Source organism: Pan paniscus, chromosome 6, assembly GCF_029289425.2.
Source record: "Pan paniscus chromosome 6, NHGRI_mPanPan1-v2.0_pri, whole genome shotgun sequence".
In the NCBI taxonomy this organism is placed as follows: Eukaryota; Metazoa; Chordata; class Mammalia; order Primates; family Hominidae; genus Pan; species Pan paniscus.
The window spans coordinates 31,444,085-31,464,061 of record NC_073255.2 but is presented as its reverse complement, the minus strand read 5'-3'; positions in this window follow the sequence as shown (position 1 = coordinate 31,464,061).

Sequence of the window (19,977 nt, the reverse complement as noted above, 5' to 3'; positions counted from 1 at the left end):
TGGATCGGTTCCACAGGAGAATATCCCTCAGTTTGGGTTTGTTTGTGCATTCTCATGAGTGGAGTAAGGTTATGCCTTTTTGGTGAGAATACACAAAAATCATGGCACATCTTCCTCAGTGCATCAGTCAAGGGGTTCATGAGAGCCACATCTTATAACTGGTGACATTGATCTTAGTCACTTGATTAAGGTGGTGTCTGCTGGGTTTCTCACTGTCAAGTTATTATCTTTCCCTTTGCAGTGGATAAGTATCTAGGCTGACGCTTTGAGACTAGGCATGGCCTGTTTGTCCTCCAGCTTTCACTCACCAGTGCTAGCATCCCTCAGCGGATCTTGTCTGCAGTGCTCACTCTGTGGAATCCTGTCCTCTTCCCTTCTACATGTATTCATTGGCGTTCCACTGTGCAGAAGCGCTGTCTTTTCTCCTTCATTATTTATGTGGTTTTTGTTTGTTTATTCATATCAGTGTGGATGTTTAATTATTGTATTTGTGGATGTTTTTAATCTAGCTTAAAATGTAACGCTATCTTTATCTTGCTGCTCAGATCATCTCAGCTCTTCGCTCTTTCACGTTGGTTCCCGAGCTCTTTTGACAGACTCTCATCTTTATTTTGAGTATTTTCTTATTTTCTGGCACCACAAGATGTTTCAGACTGACCTTGTGTTTTCCATGTCCTGGCTTGGGAATCAGCCACTTCTTCACAATTCCTGGTTCCTTTTACAGGAGAATGGTGTGGAGAGACCAAGATCTATGTTGTAGACGGGTCCATTGTTATTGGAATGGTACTGCTTTTAAGCCCTCAAAACAGAGGGCTAGGTATATATGTGTGCATGCTAAGCTGCACAAACATACCCATCTACCTCTGTCTTCTTCTCTCCTGCCCTCTTTAAAGATCTTGAGTTCATAGTGATACCCATGATTCTAAGCTATACCACAGGAAATCATTTTATACTTGTTTCTTCTCTTATTTGTGACATCTTTCTCCAACAGTGAAAACCCTGGCTCTCATTATATACAATATATTTACTTATTTGTTCAATTCCACTACCGTTGTCCCTTGGTATATGCAGGGGTTTGGTTCCAGGACCCCCTCACCCATGCCAAAGTTCGTGCATACTCAAGTTCCGAAGTCAGACCCGGGCAACGTGAGTAGAGGAAAAGTCTGCCCTCCGCCTCTGCAGGTTTCAAATCCCTCGAATACCGTAAACCACGCCTGGTTGAAAAAAGCCCATGTATAAGTGGACCCTCGCAGTTCAAACCTGCATTGTTCAAGGGTCAACTGTATCTATATAAAGTAGTTTTGAACGGCTAGCTCATACTGCCATGAGAAATGCTTTTACTAACTGATCACAGCGTTTATGCACAGTTCCATGCCCTTAGCTTTTCAGCATCCAGCGGAATACTGTTTTCCACAGTGGTTTAGATTAGTTATTTTCTTCCCTGTTCCTTGAATGTGGTTACCTTATTTATTTGCAATAGAGTTAGACTCCTTTATTAGTGTTTATTATATTCCATTTTGGGTTCCCTCCACATCCCAGTTGCTTTTAATTATTTGTTTAGTTTGGGTGTTATGTAAATAATTACTATGGTCAAAGAGTCAGATCTGTACAAAAAGCTGTATACAGAGAAGGATCTTTCCCTCCTCAACCCTCCCCTTTCCCACCCACCCCCTGTAGGTAGCCAACATCTTTAGTTTCTGGTTTATGTTCCTGTATTTGTTTTTCTTTCCTTTTCTCTTTTTTTTTTTTTTTTTTGTTTGTTTTTTTGAGGTGGAGTCTCACTCTGTCACCAGGCTGGAATGCAATGATGGGATCTTGGCTTGCTGCAGCCTCCACCTCCTGGGCTCAAGTGATCCTCCTACCTCAGCCTCCCGAGTAGCTGGGACTACAGGCATGCACCACCATGCCCATGCCCAGCTAAATTTTTTTTTAATAGACTGGGTCTCACTATGTTGCCCAGGCTGGTCCTGAACTCCTGGACTCAAGTGATCCGCCCACCTCGGCCTCCAAAACTGTTGAGATTTCAGGCATGAACCCTGCGCCCAGCCACTTATATTTCTTTATACAAGGGAGCAGATAGCTGGGTATTTTCTTATTTCCCCTTCTTTATTACATGAAGAGTAGCATGCTATAAATACTGTTTTGGATTTTGCTTTTTTTCACTGAACAATAGGACATGAGATCTTTTTTTTTTCAAAATAAGTCATGAATTTCAAACGTCTGAGGAATGCTATGCAAACTGGATCATCTCTAACCATTTAAAAGTAGAAGATTCTAAATGGGACACTAGAATGGTCTACTAGTTTAGAAAACTAGTCTAGAAAGACTGAAGGGTCCTTGCTTTCCAAGATCTTCCAAGGAAACTAAAGAGACAAAATGGGCATGCATAGAAAAAATTATGTCAATCTTCCGAGAAGAATCGCATCTTCCTGATAGGCAGGAAAAAAGATATCAGACAGTGACAACTTTGTCAAAGAAATGCCAGGTGGAAAGAGAGCAAAGCAATAATGATATGAGGCAGTGCAAAGCTCTTGAATTTCAAGAGACCCATAAGTTCAACTGAGCTTCTGGCTTGTTGCAGGTCATATTGTCACGTAACTTTCTTTAGTGCAGTTTCTATATGGGTCCCTTTTGTCAATGTCTCCCAGACTTCAGTGTACACACAAATTACCTGCAGGCAGGCAGATCTTGTTTTTTGTTTTTTCAAATATGAGTATGAAATGTCCCATTTTCTTCCGCCTTTATTTATCAGTCACTCTCCCCTCGGCTGTGATTTTTTTCTAAAAATGAATGAACTGCCCATCACCGGAGCCTGAGCTCTGTTGGTGACACAGAAGTCAAGAAGGCATGGTCCTCGCCTTCGGGAAGGAATAGTATGAGACAGTAGTACAAGGGAGAGAAGACGATGCACAAACATGGACACTCAGACGTGGGAGAGTCTGGCCATGGGGGATAGCAGACAGCTGTAACTTGTTCCAAAAAAGAATAATTAATAATGACACAGTTCTAGGGAGACTAAAGGAATTGTTTCATTCTTCAAGATGAAAAATCGATTTCTTAACAAAGACTGAATTTGGTTGTGAACTGGAGAAATGTTCTCTCACTTTAAACTCTCTCTTGTCTTGGTTTCGTTCTATATTTTTAAGTCCTCTATTAGTTTAGTCACATGCAATTAACATGTTCCATTTGACATTGGGATTAGTAATCCTCATGAACACATTAGTTCTTTTTTCTTTATTTCCATAGGTTTTTGGGCAACAGGTGGTGTGTGGTTACATGCGTAAGTTCTTTAGTGGCGATTGTGAGATTTTGGTGCACCCATCACCCAGCAGTATACACTGAACCCAATTTGTAGTCTTTTATCCGTCACCCCCTTCCCAGCCTTTCCTCCAGAGTCCCCAAAGTCCACTGTGTCATGACCCACTGCCGCAGTAGGTCTGAGGTGGGGCCCAAAATTCTGCATTCCTAAGGAGCTCTGGGGCATGCTGATGCTGTTGGTTCATGGACCACACCCTAAGCAGCAAGACCTTATATGGCACCTGTGGCTTGAGTTCCAAGAACCACTTCCTTAGGTAGAGAATCAATATGCTTGTTTGCCATATGTAAAAAAGAAAAAAAATCCCAAGAGAAAGCTGATGCATAACTCTAGCATTCTCCTGTTTACTAAACTCTCTGAAATTCTTGATCTAACAATAAGATAAACAATATAAAAGCATTAAAATATGTTTACTGATGCATATAACTAACAGAACCTTTATATTCAATGAAAAGCAGATCCTATGTGGAGAAATAGGAACACTTTTACACTGTTGGTGGGACTGTAAACTAGTTCAACCATTGTGGAAGACAGTGTGGCAATTCCTCAGGGATCTAGAACTAGAAATACCATTTGACCCAGCCATCCCATTACTGGATATATACCCAAAGGACTATAAATCATGCTGCTATAAAGACACATGCACACGTATGTTTATTGCGGCACTATTCATAATAGCAAAGACTTGGAACCAACCCAAATGTCCATCAATGATAGACTGGATTAAGAAAATGTGGCACATATACACCACGGAAGGCTATGCAGCCATAAAAAAGGATGAGTTCATGTCCTTTTTAGGGACATGGATGAAGCTGGAAACCATCATTCTCAGCAAACTATCGCAAGGACAAAAAACCAAACACCGCATGTTCTCACTCATAGGTGGGAATTGAACAATGAGAACACTTGGACACGGGAAGGGGAACACCACACACTGGGGCCTGTTGTGGGGTGGGAGGAGGGGGAAGTGATAGCATTAGGAGATATACCTAATGTAAATGACGAGTTAATGGGTGCAGCACACCAACATGGCACATGTATACATTTGTAACAAACCTGCATGTTGTGCACATGTACCCTAGAACTTAAAGTATAATAAAAAAATATATTTTTTTTTAAAAAAGCAGATCCTAAACATTTATAGATACACCTGCTATGCAGGCAGATTAGATGCAGGTATTTGCTGAGCTTCTCTGATGTGTGCATGCCATATAAAAATTAAAATAACCTTAGCTCTGGTGGATTTTGATTTTAGTTACATGTGGGAAGGGTTAATTAGACCTCGGACTTCATGATGGTGACCAGTGTATAACATGGTACAGACGCTGCAGAACACTCTATTACCTATTGCAAGTTTCCTGAATTGAATTCTTGCTTGTGCATGTAGAATAAACTTGCCAACATGTTGTAGCTCCTTAAAGTCTCTAAGAATATATTTTTAAAAATAAGTATGTTTCTAAGTCCAAGGCATACAGGAAGCATATTTTTATCAGCTTCAGGCCCCTATGCTAAGGGGTCTGAAGAAAGTATAGGTTGTAAAAGAATTTTTCATGGTCAGTGTCAATGTCTCAGTGTTACCACACATATTCTACAGCACATTTAGTAAATAAATAGTGAATTAACTCAAATGCTCCTTGGAGAGGAAAATATTTGACAGGTTTGGCAGAAAGCTGTTGCCCGAATAGGACATCTCTGGGACCAGGGGCCTGTTGTCATCTACCAAAGTGAGACTTGGCTTGACCCTGCTGGGGATGTCACTCGTGGCTTCTCGGAGAGCATCATCGATGTCATCCAAGTACTTCGTGTAGGCTTGGAATCGGGGCATTTTCTTTCCTTCACCCACATGCCCCAATAACATTAAGTTATCTAACATTCTAGCATCTCTGATTCTGGGGTTCTGTGGGTTTTCTTTCCATGTCATGTCTCAGACCCTTCCCCTACTTTCCATCCTCATCAGCACCCCTAACCTAGGCCCTCCTCTCCCACCCGAGGTACTGTGACAGCCTCCCACCTGCCCCTGCAACCACAACCTCCAACTCCTGTCCGAGCCACTGTCTGAAGAAACTCCCTAAGCGCACTTCTGATCATGTCACAGCTGCCACCTCCAGCACCTCCCAAAGACCATGAAATTGGGAGCAGTTTTCTACGTGCAGGCTCAGCCCAGCCATCCTCCTTCTTTTTCTGTGCCCACCTGGTCTCCGCTCCAGATCACCTCCCCACTCCTGTCTTTGGGCCGCTCCTCTTACTAGTCTCTGACCCTAGGTTCTCATCCCACCTCACACCCTCATCTTTGCCTACTGCAATTTCACTTATCTCCCAAAATCTGTCCTTTCTCCCCAAAGCCTCTCCTGATCTCACCAAGGGAAATTATTTTCTATTCCTGCAAACCTTTTCGACCTGCGGCTCATATCTTGTGAGGCACTGCATTCTGCCTTGTGTCACAGTGACTAGTGTGCTTGTCTTAGCCTTGGGACTAATCCATATGGTGGTCATCATAGAAGGATTCACTTCTAAGCCCCTCCAGGTCGGGGGGCCGGACTTGTCCTAGACAGTGTGCAGGAGTGGGAGCGGCACGTGTCCTTTCTGGGATGAACGTTCAACTCCTGAAGTGAGCACTCTATATCTCTCTCTTCCCCTCTCCACAGAGGCCTTCAGTGTTTGCACTGGTGGCTGTTTTGTTGGCCTGGTCCTTGTGTGACAATCGTGCACAGTCCCCAGCTGATATAACACACATGTAGCATGGATGAGAGACACATTTTTGCTATTTTAAGTCATTGAGGGTTTGTGGTTGTTGCCACAGCAAAACCTAGTTCCGTGGGTTGTTAAGATCCATGCAGGTAGGAGTTTTGCCTTTTGACTTGAAACATCTGTGACATTTAACACAGTGCCTGATATGTGATGAGAATCCAGAAGTTATTTGTGCAATTAAATTTAACCAAACCATGTCCAGTGTAAAATGAGACAGCAGGAAAATCAACCAGCAGGCACTGTGAAGTCAGCAGGCACTTCTCAGCTTCATGATTTAGGCAAGTGACCCCTTCCCTCAGCTTCCTTCCCCTATTCATAAGGGGAATAACAGCACGGCCTCCATTACAGGATTTCTGCAAGGATGCCATGACATAACGCACACACACACTCCAAACAGCCAATGCATGGCAGCTGTCATTATTACTGTTATTATGATCGATCTCCCAGTATGAAAGTGGCATTTACTGCCGCTTAGAGGGGAGGCAAAGAAAATATATCTAGAAATCAAGTAACATTAGGATTCATGTCCCAGTGGACAGGGGTGAGATGACTGGCATGGCAGCACCTCACACTGAGTCCTGTTGGGGAGGCAATGCTCAAGGAGAGACTCCCTGGCCTGCGGCCCCGGCTGCTGGCTTCCCCCGGCCCACTGGCTTCAGGCAGCCCGGGTGCCCAGCTCTTCACAGAGGAAGGCAGCAGAATCCAGAAAGCTGACAGTGGCCTTCTGGAATGAGGACCCAGAGTGGCATGGTGGGCTCTTTCAGCAATCTACTCTCCAGGACCCCAAATGTAACAATGTGTGCATTGCTACCAAAGGTAGAACACAGCTAATGTCACCAGCAAGGAAGAATAACAAGTAAGCATGCTCATTAAGGCTAATTCATCTTCTATTTTCATCTATAATCATTTCTTAAAACCAAAGAGGTCATTATCGTCAACTACATCTTCAGTGAAAAGTGCATTTGAATTTTCATATGTGGGCCACATCTTACATGCCGTGCATTCATCAGGATCCTAGACATATTTCTATGTGGTTACCTGAAATCACACCTAAGTCTTACCTAAACTGTGGTTATATCTTTTAATTAAAAAATAAGCAGAACTCAAATTTCCTCCTTTGAATTTATTCCACTAATATTTGTTAGGTGCCCACCATATGCTTGTCATGGTCCCTCCCACAAAAATTCAGGCAGATGGCTGACTCGGTAACTTAGGAGAGTTCTGAGAAACGGAAGAAGCTTCTAGAGGCTATGTGGGGCTCGTGCTTGGCTCTGTTGAGTACTTTTATTGTAGATTTAGCTGAGTACAGAGAAGACATGCTTATCAAGTTTGTAGACATAGTACATCTGTTATCTAGGAGAAACAGCTCCTTTACAGATGACACAATCAGGATTCAAAATGTTCTCAATAGGCTGACACACAGCTGAAACCATGATGAGGAAACTAATAAAAGTAAATGCAAAGTCCTGCATTTAGGTTCATAGAGTAAACTACACAAACACAATCCCAGTGGTTCATGTGAAAAAGAGTTGTGGGTTTTGGTTGGCTATGACCTCAAAGGGTGCCAACCATGTGAGCATCTGCTACTCATTTGAGATCAGCATTGGGCCACAATGACCCTGTGTTGTATGGGAGTATTGATTCAAATGGATGCCTTGGTCAAAGAGAGAAATTGAGGGGAATTAAGATGGTGAAGTGTCTGTAAACAGTTTAAAATAAATATTGAAAACAGAAAAATATTATAGATGTGTTCAAAAATGTCAAGCACTGTGACATTAAAAATGGAGAACACAGGCCAGGCGCAGTGGCTCACGCCTGTAATCCCAGCACTTTGGGAGGCTGAGGCAGGCAGATCATGATGTCAAGAGATTGTGACCATCCTGGCCAACATGGTGAAACCCTGTCTCTACTAAAAATACAAAAATTAGCTGGTTGTGGTGGCGCGCACCTGTAGTGCCAGCTACTCAGGAGGCTAAGGCAGGAGAATTGCTTGAACTGGGAGGTGGAGGTTGTAGTGAGTCAAGATCGCACCGCTGCACCCCAGCCTGGTGACAGAGAGAGACTCCGTCTCAAAAAAAAAAAAAAAAAAAAAGGAGAACACAGGTTCTGTCTGTTGCAGAGGCTTGATGTCAATTTAGCAGGAAGCCCACCTTACAACAGATGCTCCAGTGGATAACAGAAGCCTCATAACAGATGGCTCCAGCCACAGGGCACCTGAGCAGGACTGAGCTTCTCCTCTTCTTGTGGTGGCAGCTTTCATGGCCGAGCATGTCAGCATCCCCCAGAAATCTGCGTGAGACACGTAGGCTTTCACCTTGCCCTCTGCCCTCACTGGCTCTCAGAGTCTTGAATAGGGTAGACTGTCATGAGATTTTCGGTTTTCTTCTAAGAACACACTTCTAATTTTATAATGGAAGGCAGTGGGAAAAATAGAATTTGCCTCAAATGCTTATGCCCTACAACCACACTGGATACAAAACACAGATTGACACAACCCAAAAGGGTAATCATATACAAGAGCCTTTAGCTCTCTTGCCAATTTGGCAACCAGACCTTGCCATGGTACGTTATAAGCACAAGATGCCACAACTGGATCATCTGATGCTGTTGGGGAAATCGGGATGGATGGGTGACCATTTCCCGTAGCCTTCTCCAAGCTTCCACATCCCAGCCCGCTGGACAACAAATTAGTTGAAATTCCAGCGGGAAGGAAGTTTATGTGGCTCTTTTCCCCATATAATAGATGCTCTGTCGAGTCGTGTGTGTCGTGCTGTGACAATTCATTCCTGCACTTGTGACAGGACCGCCGGCTGATTTCACTATGCTCAATTAGGAGAAAATGCATATTTTAATCTGCCCCGTGGTGAAGTACCACTTTGCTTGGTGGCCTTGGCAGACCAGCCATTTAACCATTTAGGAGGTAGAAGCTTCTACTCCAGCCCGTCATGTCCCTGCCAGCAGCCTCTCTAGTCTCATTTTGTTGCCAACACTTCCCGGGTTTCAAAGGACAAACAATTAAAGGCCACTCCATCACTCTCCCAGCCACCGTGCTGCAGCCCAGCCCCTTCGGCAGTGGCCGCCACCCTGGCTGCTGGCAGTGGGTTTAGTGCGGTGTCTGGAGGAGCAAGTGCCTCCCTCCCTCCCTGGCCTGGGGGTGGAGAGCCCGGCATGGAAGCCTGCATGCAGCCTTTCTGCTCCTCTCTCTCCGGCCTCAGGGCCTGCCTTCATTAGAAGTGGAGGGGTCGTGCCAGCTGCCAGCTCAGCTCTGGCATTGGAGACCAGGCCCATCCTGGGATGCCCATGAAGGCAGCTTCTTGAACTGGCCGTGCCCACACCATCTCCTCACTGCGGCCTCCACCCGCTGTGGAGAGCAAGATTCTGCTTTTTGTTTGTGTGTTTTCTGATGCATGAGCTGATCCCTTGAGACACTTCTTCCTTTCCTTCTATTCCACCTTCCTTCTCCCTTGGGCCAGTGCAGACACTCCACGGTGCTTCCAACGCTCAGACAGACCTGGAATTTGGTCTTGGAGCTTCCACTAACCGACTTCAGTTATCTGACCTCTCTAAAGCCATAAATGTTCTCATTTTCCAAGGGGAAGAATAACAGTCCTCGCCTCATCGGTGTCTGAGGATGACACACGCAGACGCCTAAAGGGCGGATGACGACTGAGCCCTTTCCTATGCTCCCAGAAGGCACTGGGACAGGCGCATGGTCTCATTTAATTCATGCAAACATCCCATAATGATCCCTATCTTACAAAGGTGGAAAGTGACCCTCAGAGGAGTCAACAACCCCACTGGGGGCAGGGGTGAGGGCTGCATAAAGGTTAGCTCCATTGTCTCCCAGATCTCAAGGAGGTTGGGACTGGAGATGAAGCCGGACCCCCAGGAGGGTGGAATCCCACAGCAACCAAGCCCAGAGCTCAGGGGTGGGTAAAATGTCCACAGAGTCTTCTCAGAGCCAAGCACTTTGTTTGCTCTTCCCATTTAAAAACTGGAAGAATCCCCTGATTTGTAATTGTCCCTGATTTTTTTGTTAACCAGTTCTTCTCAGATGGTTTCCTCTAACTGCAGCTGACAGCCCAGGGTCAGGCTCAAGCTGACAGCCAAGCCCAGACCCAGATTCTCTGGGTTTCTGTTTATGGAGCCGCAGTCATTGAACCCTCTCTGTGAACCTAAGGACCAAGACCAGACAGTGGGGTGGGGACCAGACAGTTGTCAATTCTGTGCTAGATTCTCCCACTTCTGATGCTTTTACAGAGCTTGTGACTTGTTGCTTCAAGGCCCCTCCACTAAATCACAGCTGCTTGGGGGCAGGGGAGGCACTGACCACAGGACCCAGGGCTGTTTTTCTAAGAGGGGATCACAGGCACGCACCAGCCTTCCTTTCTCCTCTGTCCCCTCCCCACTATACCTCTCCCTTGTTCCAGCAAAGCAGCATTAAAGGATCAAGCATCCCTAGAGGAGTCCTGGGGTCCCATTGATAAGGCTGAAAAGGAGAAACCAGCATCAGACCCACCCGCACCCGCCCTGTAATGGCAAAGCCTTCCCACAGGGCCTGGGCCAATGGGCTGAGCCCTGTAGGTCATCATTTTCTCCTGGCTCCACAAAGCTTCTCTCTAGAGATGAGTGTGTTCCATTCTTCCTGGCTGCAAGGTGAATTTTGATAGCTGCACGGCCTTTCCTGTAAGACCTGAAACTGTCTCCCACTTGTAACACTTTTCCCAGCTCTGGAGCTGTGGCATGTATGTCACACGTGTCCACGTGCAGATGTATGAATTGGCATGGGGGCGAGAGGAGTTCTGCACCCGGCCTATAGAAGGCCTCTCAGCACCACCCCAGAGCCTCACAACCCAGAGCATGTTCCCCTGTGGAAGTCCCAGGCTTCTTGAGGAAACATTGCTGCAGCCCCAGCTAGCATGACACCCCTCCAGAGCTACTTTGGATCACCTCGTTTCTTGTTCCCTTTGTCCATTGTGTGATTTCTTTCTTTTAAAAGTTGGCTGGGCTCGGTGGCTCATGCCTGTAATTCCAGCACTTTGGGAGGCCAAGGTAGGTGGATCACTTGAGGTCAAGAGTTTGAAACCAGCCTGGCCAACATGGTGTAACCCCGTCGCTACAAAAAATACAAAAAAAATTAGCTGGGTGTGGTGGCACGTACCTGTAGTCCCAGCTACTCAGGAAGCTGAGGCAGGAGAATCACTTGTACCCAGGAGGCAGAGGTTGCAGTGAGCTGAGATCGCACCACTGCACTTAAGCCTGTGTGATAGAGTGAGACTCTGTTTCAAAAAATATAAAATTAAAATTTTAAAAAAAGTTAATGTGAGGCATTGCTCTGCTAGAAAGGGGAGGAAGGGAGAAAAACGCAGACTGGCATCATGGACACTTGAGCCAAACCATCCCGTGCAGCCCGCGCCCAGAATGCCCAGAGCTGGATTAATGTGCTGCTTTCGCCACTTAAAGTTCTGAAAACTTTGTAAACAAGGGGTCCCACAAATTGTAGCTGGTCCTGGAGAGAACAAACATTTGTTGAGCGCATTCTACTTTCTAGGCCAATGGCTAGCAAACTTTGCTGCATGTTGGAATCACCCGGGGACACCTTAAAAATCTTACTGTCCGGGCCACACTCCAGACAATGAAGTGGAATGTCTGGTGGTGGAAGACAGGCCTCAGGATTTTCCAAAGATCCCAGGTGTTAGGATTCCCAGGCAGCACCAATGGGAGTCACTGCTGCAGGCGCCCTGTGATAAGAGGTGTTAGGACTCATACTGCCCAGATGAGGACACTGATGTCCAGGGAGGTAGAGCAGCGTGCCCAAACCCACTCCCTACCATGGGAGGTGTCAGGGTACCTGACTTGACACCCCAGTTCTTTCCACTTAACCCCACAACTTAAGCCAGCCTGCTCTGCAGTTAGTTAAATTTGGCCATTCTTAAATTCTGCTAGTTTCTAAGTAAAATGGCAAGGTATCCATGCCTTTCCACTCTACTTCTAAGCATTTCTTTGGATCTTGCCCATAAAAGGGGGACTTTTGCATGCACTCTGTCCACACACACGCAGAATTCTGTGTGGGACGTGCAGGCAGACATCCAGAAACTTCCCACTGCCAGCCAAGCCGCAACGACCTGGGCTGTTTCTGTGTTGTAGAGACATTTTCAAGTGCTTCCCCGGCCGAAGCCTGTCACCCTCTCAAGGGAGGGCACCTCCTTTCAGCGAAAGTCATCTGGCCTGTTGGAGAGCGCCCGGCATTTGCCCTTCATGGGGCACCACCTTCCACCTCCCTGCGTCTGTGCGTTCAGAGCCCCTGAGTCTGTAGACACGGGAGGGTTGATGCTGCTCCCAAGCCAGCACCACCCACAGATGCTGTTTTCATTTTTGTCTTTTTCCCAAACAAAGACTTTTGTCCAAGCGTGCAGGGTTTCCTTTCCTCCATGTTCACCTCCTCTGTGCCCAGGTCCTATCTCAAGCCCTGGCTGGCTTGCTGCAGGGGCTGTGGGTGGGGTTGAATTTGGAAAGAGAAGGGGATATTTGCTTGCAAATCCTGGAAACATCAGCTGGAGGCTCCTGGTGTTTGGGGAGTTCTCAGCTGCTCCTGCCAGGATGAGCCACGGTCTCCTGGCCAGCAGAGAGCCAACTTTGGGGAGAACATGAATGTGGACACTCTGCTTCCCCATTCTCTGCCTGCAAAGAGGTCCATGGCCTCTGGTAGATGGAGGCCCTCAAGCGCCTGTAGAGGTTATGTGCTTTTCGTTTGTTTGTTTGTTTGTTTGTTTGTTGAGATAGAGTCTCACTCTGTCACCCAGGCTGGAGTGCAGTGGCCGGATCTCGGCTCATCGCAACCTCCACCTCCTGGGTTCAAGCGATTCTCCTGCCTCAGCCTCCCAAGTAGCTGGGACCACAGGTGCCTACCACCACGCCCAGCTAACTTTTTGTATTTTTAGTAGAGATGGGGTTTCACCGTGTTAACCGGGATTATCTCGATCTCCTGACCTCGTGATCCATCCACCTTGGCCTCCCAAAGTGCTAGGATTACAGGCGTGAGGCACCATGCCTGGCCAGTTTAGGTGTTTTTTTAAAAATCAGTTTTAAAGGCCACATGACAACTTTCTTCCCACAAGGCTATAAGCAGCCATGTTTCCCCAAAGGGCTGCTTAGTAGTTAAAAATCACATTTGCTATTTCTCAGATAGAATTGTCCTCAACTAAATATTTCTGACTGTCCAAGTGACAGTGCAAGGACTCAACCGACCTCTCCTGGTCCAGGCTGAGGCCAGAGCATGGAAGGCCTCCTTGCACCCTGGCGGGCCAGTGCACGCATCTTTTACTCTTCGTGTTAAGAAAAACAGATGCTTCTTTAGGAGTTGTATGCGTGTGCCTCTCTCTGGGTTGGTATGTGCTCTCGCTTTTCACCTGACTGAGGGAGATTGACAGTGTGATGGGTGGAGCTCCTGTCTAGAATGTTCTAGGTTTCTGGCCAGGTGCAGTGGCTCACACCTGGGGGAGGCTGAAGCGGGAGGATCACTTAGAGGTCAGGAGTTTGCAACTTGCCTGGGCAACACGGCAAGACCTTATTTTTACAAAAAATTTTAAAAATTACCCAAGTGTGGTGACCCATGCCTGTAGTCTCAGCTACTTGGGAGACTGAGGCAGGAGGATTGCTGGAGCCCTGGAGGTCTAGGCTACAGTGAGCCGTCATCATGCCACTGTACTCCAGCCTGGGCAACAGAGGGAGACCCTGTCTCAAAAAAAAAAAAAAAAAAAAAAACAGATTTCTAAAACCTTTGTCACCTTGTCTTTGTTACAATGCAGGTTACACACCTTTGTGTCCCATCACAATTTAACCAAACTATGCCCTGTGGAAGATTCTACAAGGCCACATCTAATGGAAGCAATGAGCACAGCGGTATTAAACTCAAAGGTGTCTGACACATTTGTTAACAAATGTCCTCCACTGAGTCCATGGGGAGAGGTGTGTGGATGGAGGTCTCGGGTGTTATTATTCCCACAGGTAGCTTTAATAGTCAGAATCAGCCATCAGATGTTTTTCCCAGACAGGCTGGTATCTTATTAGAAATGCAGTAAGTAGAATTTAATGCAGTTGAAAAGAAATCCAACAGACTCCAATCTAAAGAATGTCATTTTAGGAAAATAGCAGCGACTTACAGTTTACTGCCCCTAAATTGGAAAATCAGTTTTAGAACATTGTAAACTTTTAATTGCGTGCAGCCCGAAAACAGGTTTAAAACAGAAAGAAGGGGAAGGAGAGCTCACAGTCACTGAACACCTTCGATTCTGTGCCAGGCTCAGTCTTATGATTTCATTTCACCCTCGCCACAGCCAGATGAGATTGGAGTTCCTTCCTCTGAGTTATAAATGAGGACACCGAGGCTCAGCAAGGAAAGCATCTTGCTCAAGGTCACTGGGGAGAAACTTGCAAGGTTTGGACTTCAAGTCAGGTCCATCTGGCTACAAAACCTGTAATCTTTGTTTTGTTTTTTTTTCAAGACAGGGTCTCACTCTGTCTTCCAGGCTGGAGAGCAGTGGTGCGACCTTGGCTCACTGCAACCTCCGCCTTCTGGCTTCAGGCAATTCTCCTGCCTCAGCCTCCTGAGAAGCTGGGATTACAGGCGCACACCACCACACCCAGCTAATTTTTGTAATAGAGACAGGGTTTCACCACGTTGGCCAGGCTGGTCTCGAACTCCTGACCTCAGGTGATCCACCCGCCTTGACCTCCCTAAGTGCTGGGATTACAGGCATGAGTCACTATGCCTGGCCAAAACCTGTAATCTTTGAATCCGCCATGAAACGTCTGCCTGGAAACATTTCCTTTCTTCCACAAATGGACCCCCATGACTGCCACTTAGGTGGTTCCAGAAAACGGTGGCTGCTTCTGCCTCCCTGCGCTTCAGATCCACTCATGGCATGTGAAACATGCTCACTGCCGTGGGAGTGGGACAAAGGAAGCCTTGGGAAGGTGCAGGTCACTTCTTTCCAAATTGCATCCTAAGAGATGTCATTTTCATCAGCTCTTCCAGAGCATATTTAGAAAGCCAGTTTTATTTATTTATTCTTTTTTCTTTTTAATTTTAGGTTCAGGGGTCAATGTGCAGGTTTGTTATATAAGTATATTGTGTGATGCTGAGGTTTGGGCTTCTAATGATTCTGTCTCACAAGTAGTGCACAGAGGACCTGATAGGTAGTTTTTCAACCCTTCCCTCTGCCTGCTCCCTTTGTGGAATCCCCAGTGTTTATTGCTCCCATCTTTGTGTCTGTGTGCACCCAATATTTAGCTTCTGCTTACAAATAAGAACATGTGATATTTAGTTTTCTGTTTCTGCATTAATTCACTTAGCATAATGGCCTCCAGCTGTATCCATGTTGTTGCAAAGGACATGATTTCATTCCTCTTCACAGCTGCGTAGTATTCCATGGTAGCATATGTACTACATTTTCTTTATCCAGTTCACCGTTGATGGGCACCTGGGTTTACTCCATGTCTTTGCTATTGTGAATAGTGCTGCGATAAACATAGGAGTACAGGTGTCTTTTTGATAGAACAATTTGTTTTCCTTTGAGTATATACCTAGTAATGGGATTGCTGGGATGAATGGTAGTTCTATTTTTAGTTCTTTGAGAAATCTCCAAACTGCTGGAAAACAAGTTTTAATACACAAGCACCCTCTTACCCCACCTACAGAACCTTGACCTCCTTTCTAGATTGATCTCTGCTAATCACCCTCCCACTCCCCCAACCCTGGCTTGCACTAGACTTGTTTGCTATTCCCTGGTAAATCTCATGAGCATTGGCTGAAGCAGTTTCTCTTTTCTGAAATACTCTGACCCTCCGTACCTAGCTAGGCTTTTCTCCAGGCAGCATTTATGAGGCCGGTGTTGTCTGAGTGTCCTTTGTGGCCAGGCAGGACAGAGCAAGGGCAAGATGCTGATATATGCTGAACAAGACACCATTCTAGCCGCACAGATATTCCAGCAAATTGGAAGACCAGTGTCGTCCATTCTTGCACCTTGCATCTTTTTGGTACCTTTGTCCCTTGTGTCTGGCTTTGGAGTTAGGATGGGTCTGTCTGTCCTCCACGTAGGGAGTTAGAGCGAGTTTCATGTTGCACCCCACAGAGCCCTGCACGGGGATTTGAGAATGGTAGGCCTCCAGGGAATGTTTTGTATCCAACTACATGATTTAGGGGGCACAAAAATTTCTCCCTGGCCCTGTGAGAGTCAGAGCTGAGAAGCATCGAGAAAGTGTAGCTCTGGGCGTGGATAACTAATCAGACTGCATAAATGACAAAAGCCCTCTCATCCCACAGCAGGTTATTGGGAGTCGTACCTTGACTTCAGTTCATTTTGCTCACATAGACCAAAAAGTAAAGCCCAAGAAAGGACAATTTGCAAAACGGTGGTGCCAAGGTCATTTGTTTGCAACATGATGCTCGGTAGGAAGTGAGAGGACGAGCAGCACCAGCAAACACAGGACCTTCCCTCCCCTCTGCAGGTGTGCCCAGCAGCGCGGGAACATGTCTCTGGGAATGGCCGTAACCCTGGGTCTGGAAGGCTTTGAGGGAGGTGTCCATTCAGCCCGGGCTCTGAGAAGAAGAGTGTCATTGGCGCCACCTGGCACCCAGCCACTGAACTTCATAGCGCCTACGCCCCCAAGTGAGTCATGTTCAATCACCGCCCACAGCTTCCCGGACACAAGCGGAAGGGACTGGGCCAGAGGGAGAGAGGGAGCCGCCATGTTTCTTTCTTTTCATCCTCTTTTACCTTCTGATTATTGTTTCTAATGGCTCCTTGATGAAATAAACCGCTCATCACACACATCCTCTTCTTAGGCTTTCCTCCTTCCAAGTGAGGAACACGGACAGGGCTTTCCCAGGAAGCTTTCTAGGACCCAGCTGCCTGCTGTTCTTGGGAGAACACACTGGTTCTGTGCATGGCACTCTGTGGTATGGGCACAGATAGCATTCCTTGCCAGGCTGCTGTGGTACTTTTCATCCAGAAATGACACTGAAAGGAGAATAAGTGAGGAAACAGACCCCCATCTTTTGAGGATCTGTGGACCCAGCCAGCTCTAGAAGATCAATTGCTCAGCCAATGCACAGCTAAAAACGCCCTGCCCCATGGGGCAGGGACTGAAGAGGGAGGGGTGAGTTCATTAAGGGAGGGGTGAGTTCATTAAGGGAGGGGTGAGTTCATTAAGGGAGGGTGAGTTCATTAAGGGAGGGGTTGAGTTCATTAAGGGAGGGGGTGAGTTCATTAAGGGAGGGGTGAGTTCATTAAGGGAGGGGATGCCAAAGGAGATGGAATCCCAGAGGGCCTGGAAATGACCTTTTCACTTCAGTTTACTCTGATCTGGGCTTCTTATGATTTCTGTAAACACTGCTTGGAAAAAACTCAGTTGCTACACAAAGTTCTCCTTTCCACACCTAATACTATTGGTGGCTCTGACTCTGAAGTGTTTATGGCAGGTTAAGTATTGTACATATGCCATCTCATCAGTCCTCACAGCAGCACAGTTGGGGAAACTTCATCCTTGTGTTCCAGAGGGGACTTGCCCTAGGCCACATAGCTAGAAAGTAGGAAACTTGGGACCGGAACCTGGGCCTCCCTGCCTCCAAAACCTAGCAGGACATTCTTGCGCTAGACACACAAAGCAGTTATGCCTTTCGGGCTCTGGCCTTTATGATAAAATTCTAAACCTAGTCTCAGGCGAAGCAAACATTTGGTCTGCTGTGTTTCCTGCCTAACCTAAAAAGGTGCCTGCCATGAAAGCTAGATTTACCAGAGCCCTTGCTATGGCAGTCTTGCTATACTGGCAGATTCACACCTTGATGAGATTACTGTCTATGGTGAAAGTTGATTCAAGGTCTTGGGATTGCTTTTTGCACACTACCCAGGTACACTAGCAGGGAGTGTTGTCAGGACACGTGGCCTGTTCTTCATATGACCTAGTAACACAGAAGGAGGGAGCCCCTTAACCAATCCCCCTGAGTGAGCCTGCCTCCTGCAGGGACACTGATGCGTGTCTCATAAATTCAGCCATTGTGTCTGCGAGCGCCTTGGCTGTAGCTGGTTTTATGAGATATCACGGTGCTGTGTCGTGCACCTGTGTAGCTGAGAGCAGAATGTTTGCTGCGGAGATGGAAAAAAAAAACAGGCACTGGAAGGGATATAAGCACAGTCCCCTTTTGTTAGCAATGAAAGTGGAGCACATGGCCTGGAGTAACTTTCTGAAAGATCATTGAAAGAAACTCACGAGTTTCTACTTTATACCCGTATCCTTTAATCTTTTGGCTAAAATTTCATGTACCCAACGAAGTAACCGGATTTATTTTGCTTCCCACCAGCCAAGATGTTAACCGGACCCTTCAGCTTTCCCTCTGCTCTCTGTCTTTAACCTGGGCCAATTAGGTTGGGAACTACACTGCAGCATGGCCTCGAAACAACACGCTTGTTCAGAATTGTCCTTCGAATGCTGCTGTTCTCCCACGGGATTCGGAAATCCCAGGGTCTGCATGCTTAACCCTTTCCACACCATGGACACGCCTCAGGTTCTAAAGAGCAAAGCATGTCACACAGGCAGACCATGACCTTGGCTCCTAATCTGGAAGGCCAGTTTCAGGGATGCCCACGTGGAGAAGAGAAAATGACCAGAGAACAAGTGTGCTCACAGCCCTTGTGGGAATAATCGTGCCCACCTGGGGGGCTTTTCTGAAGACACTGACTCAGAGCCGACTAAGATAGGGGAGCGGTCTTGTTTTCTTTGGTGGCTCATCTCTGCCTCTGTTTCTCCATCAGATCAAAGTGAAAGATGTAGCCCACAGTGTTGCTCACGATTTCAGAGGAGAATTGAAAATGAGGAGGAATGGAATATTCGCAAGTGTCTACTTGTCAACAAAGCGTGCCAGGTGTGTTCTCTCATCTCCGGGGATCAGCAGCTTCCTGTAATCTCCCTTTATGCCTTTCATTCACTCTAATCGCAAGGATTTTACAAGAGGCCCTCCTTGACCCCAGGCATGAGCTCGGCCCTTTATTTGTAAGTGAACTCAGCAGTGTTCACTTAACACTTTTAAGGATCTGCGCCCAGGGAAGGGGAAGCGTGGTCAGACAGCAGGCTCTCTGAACTCACGTTTCTGGACAAAGATCTCCCTAGGCATTGTGCATGCCTCCTTCTTTTCTTTCCCCTTGAGCTGTCCGGGTTTCACAGCAAGTTATAAAGCAAAGAGCCTCACCTGCCTTTGAGACCACCTCCCCTTGGCCCGGCTCAGTAGCTGGTCCTCAGGTAAGGGCATGTTAAGTTCCCAGACTGTTCCAGAGAGGGTGACTGACTGTCCTGGTTTGCCAGGACTCTCCTGCCTGGGAGACCTCCCAGTGTGGGGCAGACTGGGACCATCAGTCACCCTAGCAGGGGACAGTAGGGATCCCCTGGCTGTTTCTTTAGCAACCTGAGCGGCTCACTTGGGAGGCTGCATGGCCGAGCAGGAGAAGCACTTACAGTGGAAGCGAGGCCTGTGATGCTGTCAACTTGCTTCTTAACCCTAGGTCAGTCAATTAATTTCCCTGTGTTTCAATTCTTTTTGCCACCTGTACGGTGGGAATAATACCTGTTTGTTCAATTCCTAGGATGCTGTGAGAATTAAATTACATAGTAGCTGCAAAATAATTTGGCTTTCTTGGAGTTGGACACCACCTGAACCTGAGTGAAATGATTGTGCACTTCTTAATGGCCTCCATCTCTGGCAAAGCTGCCTTGGGACCAGAACAATTATCTAAGTCCCAGTTTCCAGCCTAAAACAGCATGAGGACAAGGCCAGGAGGCCACAGCAAGGCTGTAATCAGAACCCACAAGGATCGCATGGAGATGCTGCAGTGCCGCCACCACCCAACGGCCGGAGACCC